This window comes from Protopterus annectens, chromosome 11.part0 (genome assembly GCF_019279795.1).
Source record: "Protopterus annectens isolate FY-2018-M chromosome 11.part0, PAN1.0, whole genome shotgun sequence".
NCBI lineage: Eukaryota > Metazoa > Chordata > Ceratodontiformes > Protopteridae > Protopterus > Protopterus annectens.
In genome coordinates, this window is record NC_056745.1 from 570195717 (window position 1) to 570203843 (window position 8127).

Here is an 8127-nt window from a genome sequence, read left to right on the forward strand (position 1 = left end):
ACTTTAAAAAATTAAATACAATGGCATTAAAATAAGAGACTATTAAAACAAGTAGAAAACAATGCATTATCCCAAATGAAGCAGTTAATTAAAAATTAACAGACTTTTGAATGCTGATTTAGCAGGTCCTAAGGTGTAGCAAACAACTGCTTTGTGTTTTTTACTGCACTGTTATTTTATTTAAAGATCTGCTTTAGAACAGTAAATAGGGATGTACAAATACATTATCACCATATTGCTATGAGTACTTCACTGGTGAGCTCTAGTAGAGCTATGGTGGTAACAAGGGATTTAGAAATAATGAAAGAGCTGCATTGAGCAAAGATCATTAGCTTGTCTCTAAAATAAACACTTCCAACTGCATTGTTTTCCTCTGTATGAACCTGCTCAGCACTGTTGCACAGGCTGTGGGAGTCGTAAGCACTAGGTAGCCTATCCTCCATGGGAAGAGTGAGTTTTGGCCCAGAAATTGTAGTTTATTTGGCCGTTTGGGCAGTTTTCCATCTCTTTCAACTTGCAGCCTTAAAAGCCTATGTTTGTACTTGTTCCCCGCCTTTCCTGTAACTAGTCTAGTCCAGGTACATATTAGCTGTATCCAGGACTCTTTGTAAGCTTCTGAGCCCACAAAGCCTTTCTGTGTTGGAGGGAAGAATTCTAGCTTATCAGTGGGAGTGGTAAGCATTAGGCAGCCTATCTACCACAAGAGGAGTGGTTCCCAGCCTAGAAATTGTAGCTATTGGCCGTTTCGGCAGTTTTTTTTTCCATCTCTTTCAATGTTCTGGTTTAAAAGCCTCACTTGCGCTTTTTTCCCACCTTTCCTGTAACTAGATTAGTCCAGATACAGAGTTGCTGTATCCAGGACTGTTGGTAAGCTTCTGTGCCCCACAAGCCTTTCTGTGTTGGAAAAAAAGCCTTCTAGCTTATCAGTGGAAGTGGTAAGCACTAGGTAGCCTGCCTACATTGAGAGGAGAGGTTCTTGGCCCAGGAATTGTAGTTTATTGACCATTTGGACAGTTTGTCCATCTCTTTCATCTTTCTGGTTTAAAAGACCACATTAGAACTTGTGTCCCATCTTTCCTGCAACTAACCTACTGGGTAGCACTAGAAAGCCTTAAACTGATACAAGCCTTCTAGCTTAGAAGAGAGACTTTGGAGTGATTAAGTATCAGTTTTCTGTACTTTCTTGCTGTACTTAACTGTTTTCCACCTAAACACAGATTTTCCAGAGTTTATTGTGATTTAAAAGCTTCTTTTTTCACATAGTGTACTTATTTGACTGCCTGCACTTTTAAAAAGTATTTTTTTGTTTAAATAATTTGTTTAACTGTTGTAGGCTACACACTAAAGTGCGATAGCCTTTTCTGATCATTTGTAGTTGTTTAAAGCTGTTTTAAGTGTATTTTTTTACTGCTTTTGCCTTATATTTAAAAAAATTAAAAAAAAATCCTTGTTTCCCACCTTTCTAAGCTAGTATAGTCCAGTTTTCAGGCTAGTGCTGAATTCAGGGCTGTGATACTAGTTTCTGAGTTGCCCATACCTTACTTGGATAGAAGGAAGTTTCTCTGTTCACCTGTGAGAGAGGGGGAGCTTTGAGCAACCTATCTGTCCCTGGAGGAGTGGTTCCAGCCCAGAAGTTAGTAGTTTATTGGCCATTTTATGCTAATTTCTATCTCTATCATTTCCCTACTATAAAAACCGTGTTTGCATGGGTTTGGGCACCGGGCAGTGCCGGTTAGCTACGGTTAAATTATTCCCAGCTCCACTTAGTCTCATCTTCAGTTTTTCCCTTGAAACTAGTCTAAATCTCAACCTAAGCACTCAAAAAGCATCTTACAGCACAGCACTTGCTCAGACCTAATAGCAAGCACTAATATACCCTGACACTGATTGCCCAGCAGGGCAAGGCTCTTTATTCACCCCTCACCAACCAAGTGACTAAGCAGCTCACCCTACTATTCAGGCATGACCAAAGGGCAACTTCAGGTGCACTCTTCAGTCCAGCTGGTGAATCTGGGTATCCTGAGGCAATGTTACAACTGTCTCATGTACACAGACAGCCCTCTCCTCCTACCACAATACACTAACATATGCGAGAGATGCAATTATACAGCCAAAATGGAAGCTAAGCTGTCTCCACACAAGACTGGAACAGACAGTCAAGAGGAGAAGGTTAACACTTGCACCACACCTCCAGATGCACACAGACCTACCAAAACAGCACTGGCAAAAAATACACATAAATACACAAAATCATACTCAGAGGCTCTAAATAAAAACCTGCAAAAGCATCAGAGACCTCCAAAGCAGACACCCAAACAACCTGCACTTCCCGTCACAAACCAGACAACACATAAAACACAAAATCAGTGTGTCACACAATCACTGCCCTTAAGGTGAAATAACATACCTAACACACTAGTAATATGTAACTCTATAGTTAGGCACACTGACGTCCCACTCACTAGGCTGGACAAGCAGAAGGTTACTGTTAGCTGCCTGTCAGGAGCCAGAATCCGCCACATAACACAAGCACTCAGGTCACTCCAGAACAAGTACAAATATGACTCTGTCATTGTTCATGTTGGTGTGAATAACCTGAGACATACCTCCCTGGACTACATGAAAAGAGACATGGAAGAGCTCTCTGATCATGCAGCCCAGGCTGGTATGACCCTGACCCTGAGTAGAATCCTGCCCTCACCAAGAATGATACCTCAGTATAAAGAAAAAAATACCAATTTCAACAATTGGCTAAGCTTCTGGTGTCATTCAAAGGGATCCAGTGTCTGTCAGCCTGGGACGACATGCTCGACAAGCCGCATTGCTTCGCAAGAGATGGCTTGCACCAATCACCCCTAGGCTTTCAAATACTGGCCTAGGCTCTTGCTGCCCCCATAGTGCCTTTTTTAAGCAAGGCTCAAAAGTCAAACCCACCTCCGTAAACAGCACAATTAACAAAAAACTGAGAGTTATGCTACTCAGCGCCAGGAGTTTAATCTCAAAATGCACGCACTCGAAACACTCCTCAGTATGGAGAATGTCAACATCTGTGCAATAACTGAAATCTGGTTCAAGGCTCCAGAGAGCACCCCAGCACTACTGGGCTACAACTCATACCACACATTTTGGCCACAGAACACAGACCGAAACACAAAAGGAGGGGATGTGTCCATATTCATCAAGGATACCTACACCTCCAGGTTAGTGGCGCAGCATGCTGAGATCTTTCTATAGAGAGACCTCTGAGATCATCCATGTGCAACTAACATCGGGCAAATCTGCAATGCAAATTGTGGCCAGCCACAGATCACCCTCCATGACCCAGGACCACCACTCCACCTTTCTGGAGACACTGGAAAACATGAAGATCCTACCGAACACCCTGATATTGGGCGATTTCATTTACCCTACCATTCACTGGGAAAACTACTCGGGTACAAATTCCCAGGCCAAGCACTTCCTGGAATTCATCAACTCAAACTCCCTGGATCAGCTGGTAAACTCCCCTACCAGAGGTGAAAACATATTGGACCTGGTCATCACCAACATGGGCGACAGGTGTTCCACACCGGAGGTCAACCCATCACTGGTTAGATCAGACCATAAACTAATCACTATGGATGTCCACACCCCACCACCACCCCCAACTAAAGAAACTACAGTAAAAAACTTTTCTAAAGCAAACTTCACCTTACTTAAGACAAAGATGGTAAGTTTCACAGCCCCCATGCTAAAGGAGAACACTGCCCAAGATACAAAAACCTTTACAGATGCACTCTATGAGCACCTACAAGGATGCATGGATCATGCCATCCCTAGAAAAACCAAGACTCACTTCTCTATGAGAAGAAAACCAGTTTGGTGGACCCCTACAATAAACAGGCTATACAACTAGTTCAGAAAAAAAGCAAATCCCAAGAAGGAAAGACATCCCTGATCAGTCTCAGTAAAAAACTAAAGTCCCTCATGAAATCATCTAAGGCTAACTTTGAAAGAAAAATAGTCAAGGATTCAAAAGATAACAACAAAGCCTTCTTTAGCTATGTTAAGAATCTAAGTGGCAACTCGCAGATATGCAGTGAACTAGTGCAAAATAGCACAAGATATGCTGAACTTACTGATATTGCCAACATCCTGGCAGATAGATTCAGTGCAAACTTCACCCCCCTCTCACCTCCAAAAGGGCCCACAACAGTACCAGAAAGGTGTAGTGTCCCAAAAATCTCAGATGCACAGGTGAAAACAGCCCTTTCAAAAGCCAAAAACACAGCATCAATGGGACCAGATGATGTCCCAGGCTGCGTCTTGCATGAACTACAGAATGAACTAACCCCCCACCTAAACACACTGTTCAACCTCAGCCTCTCCACAGGTTACCTGCCCATAGAATGGTGCACAGCAATGGTTATTCCTCTCCACAAAGGAGGGGCCACAACTGACCCTGGTAACTATCATCCCATAAGCCTGACTAGCCTGGTCTGCAAGGCTATGGAGCGCATCATCATGGAACTCATTAACAAAGACATTGGGAACCTCTAAACAGTTGACCCGACCCAATTTGGCTTTTTTAAGGGCAGATCATGCCTACTAAACCTGGTTGACTTCTTCAAGACAGTCACTAAGGCCATAGATGAGGGAAAGGTGGTTCATACAGCCTACCTTGACCTCACCAAGGCTTTCGACACCATTCCCCACTCGGGTATTACAGAAAAACTCACCAGCCTGAACATAAACCCCTACGTCATGAGATGGGTTGTCAACTGGCTTACAGACAGAACTCACACAGTAAGAATAGCGGGCTCCAGGTCCGACTCTAAATCAGTCACAAGTGGTGTCCCACAAGGCTTGGTCTTGGGACACCTACTGTTCAGCATATACTTCTCAGAAGTACAGGCAAACACAGGAGGACTATGGCTAACCAAGTTCACTGATGACTGCAAACTGGGAGCCATAATTGACTCTCTACATGGACATCCTCCAAAAGTGTCTTACTGAGAAAGACACCTGGTGTCAAAGTCATGGCGTCAAGCTAAATGCCAAAAAATGCATAGTCATCCCATTTTAGAAAAATAAAACACCCACGAATTACCACATAGGTGGCAGCCCCCTTAATACAGAAGAGGTAATAAGAGATCTGGGGACCCAGGTAGATAGTAATCTCTTCTTTGACAATCATATTGCCAAAGTAGTTAGGAAATCCTTCTATATGGCCCATCTAATTACTAAAGGGTTTACATAGAAATAAAGAGGTTATAGTGCCCCTCTACTCATCACTCATTAGACCCATCATAGAGTACAATGCCCCATTTGAGATGTACCTCACAAGACACTTCCAACAGCTGGAAAGACCACAAAAGTACCTCACCAAGAGGATTACTGGCCTCAAACATATGTCCTCTGCAGCCCAACACTCTGGCTGTACTCAGTGGCATATCGCTTACTCAGAGGTGATCTCTGCTGACTTGCAAAACCATGTCCAACTCAGAATTGATGGACATGCTCCACCTAAAGAAATCCAAGTCACTGCGAGACATGCGCTCTAGTGAGCTAAACCTCGCCACAATAATAAATAGAACATTCTGGAGAGATAGATTCCTGTCACAGAGACTCCCCATGCATTGGAACAAAATTCCAAATTACATCAGGCAGAGCTCCTCACTAACAGTCTTCAAGAGAAACCTTGACGAGTGGATGGGTAACAGAAAATACACCCCTGGGATCACTTTATTGGCTCTGCTTCACAGAGGATCAGTGAATTAATCAATGGGATGGAGAAAGCCTAAACACTCTGGCTAGGCTTATAAATGCCCTCGGGCAGATTGCCTAGTAACTACCTATGAACCTATGAACCTATGTATGCTGGTGCACTCATGCGCCTACATGCACACGCATGCACACACATGCATACGCGAGCACGCGTGGACACACACACACACAAAACCTAGCAATTCATATCTGTTGCATCACTAATAGACATGCTGCTGCTATAGACAGTAGGAAATGTACACTGTAAATCTACAGAAGTCATTCACTGCTCTACACACAATTTCTGCAGTATTCTTGTCTCTGAATCACTTACCTGTGCAGCTTTGATGACAGTGTACAGCTCAGGGGCAAAGCACATGGCCCCAGGTTGCCAAATTTTCATGTAGAGATTTCCAGCAAGACTTCACACTGCTGTAGTGCTATAGAGATGTGTGAATTAGCCCCTCATAATGCCACATTACAAGCACAAACAGACAAATAGTGAATTATCCTTCTACCACTGTTTCATTCATAGAAATGAAATGATAATAGGAGCTCATATTTTGGACTTGAACCCAAGACCTCAAGTTTTTACTTAGAAGCCTTATTCTTTTAGATAGGAAACCAACATAATGATTATTAAACGATAATCTATTTTCAGCATATCTTGAGCTTTCCTGTATTGTTATGTATTTTCTAATTTGTTTTACCTAACATGACATGAAAGACAACTTTCATGCTGCAATGATTTTGTTCTATATTCAAGGCTTTCACCTCAGTGATGTTTAAAGGGATGCAGAGAGAGAGACACGTCTGTGATGGGAGGATCCTTTATCCTGGTTCTCCCTGTCCATTTCTCCCTCAGTCTCTCCCAACTTAGAGCAGCACTGCTGTTATCTGCCTTTCACTGTCAGCATCACCCTGTCTTTCCCTTTACTTTGCTTCCTTTGATTTTTGTTAGTGGAAATCTCTGATGCAACATTTTAAGGAACATTTGAAGTCAGACTTGAAAAAGTAGCTGACTTAGTTGATCTTTTCTAACTGTAACTGCAGTTCAGTACCCAAATGTGAGAAATACAAACATTATGCTAGATCCTTTCATTTTTTTACCTCCAATACAACTTCTGGGTCCTTGAGCCACTTCTCAGATCCAGCCTGGCAGCGTTAGTGTTCCAGCCTCGAGCCACTTTAATATTTTTCTTCCCATATTGTACTAGGGTTTAGGATTACCTGATATTGAGTCTGGTGCCCCAGGAGTAACTTTATAGAAGGACATATAGAACTATGTAGATATAATGATGCAACAACCTGTTTAAAAAATGGAAGATCCAGAATCCTTCAGGACTTACAAGAGCAATAGATTCCCTGAAGCAGGATGGATGGATGAGTTGTCATTTTGGATGGACTGAATGAAAGGCTCTAGTGTTATGTAAGTGCATAACTTTCGTACCACATTCATTCAGTCCGTCCAATCCAACTTGTAGTAGAATTCCAAGATAATTGAACCCTAGGGAGGCATCATGACAGGAGACCCTTGAGGACAGAGGTGCCAAATGACAACATAGCCCTAGAAATGTAATCCGGTATGTAGTGTTTACTTAATGTGTGCATGGAATACCAACTACCATTCCCTAATTTAAATCAAATCTAAACTACAGTGCTAAAACTGATAGCAAAAATATGAGCTGAAGCACTTAATCACTGAGCGGGAGATCTGTTTCTGTTCGCAATGGCAGAAAACAAGATTGTGGGCAATCCTTGACCTTAGTGAATTATGGCAAGAAAGTTTTTAAAGGGTCTCAAAGCTGGAGCACTAATGCTATTGAGTCAGATCTGGCAAGGAGCTCAAGGACATCAGATCGTATAGACTAAATGAATAGAATCTGAGCCTTGTGATTAATAGGTGTTACTTAGGCTGAGCTGGCTTATGTTTCAATGACATTAGTTCCAATTAGGTCTTTGATGTTAATCTCTCAAAGCCCAGTTAGTGCCTCACCTAAATCAGTCACTGTATTTAATGTATATAACTGCTGTAACAAGACCCACAAGAAAATAACAGAAACATTTACAGAAAATAGAGTTGTCACCTGTTTTTTTTCCAGACTATCCAGAAATCATACTGAATGTCCAGTAGTCTGGAAAGCACTGTACAAACTCCAGTGTTCTATAACAGACTATCGAAGCTTGTTAAATCTGTGGATTTACTATGCTTTTATTTTATTTTTTTTTTTTTTTTACAAAAAGCATAGTAAAACGGCAGAAAAAAGGCATCATGAATGGAAAAAGAAGGCATTCCCCTCAGATGACGTGATGGTGACATCACAAAACGGGTAGAAACTGGTGGGGTTATATGAAGTGGAAGGGGGCATGGCCTAAGTCTAT

General features: G+C 42.2%; 1 protein-coding gene across 1 annotated transcript in view; it reads left to right on the top strand.

Annotated features, from left to right (window-relative positions):
* Nucleotides 1–8127, top strand: part of OTOGL (otogelin like) — a 3472886-nt gene that overhangs the window by 2991857 nt on the left and 472902 nt on the right. The window lies entirely within an intron of this gene.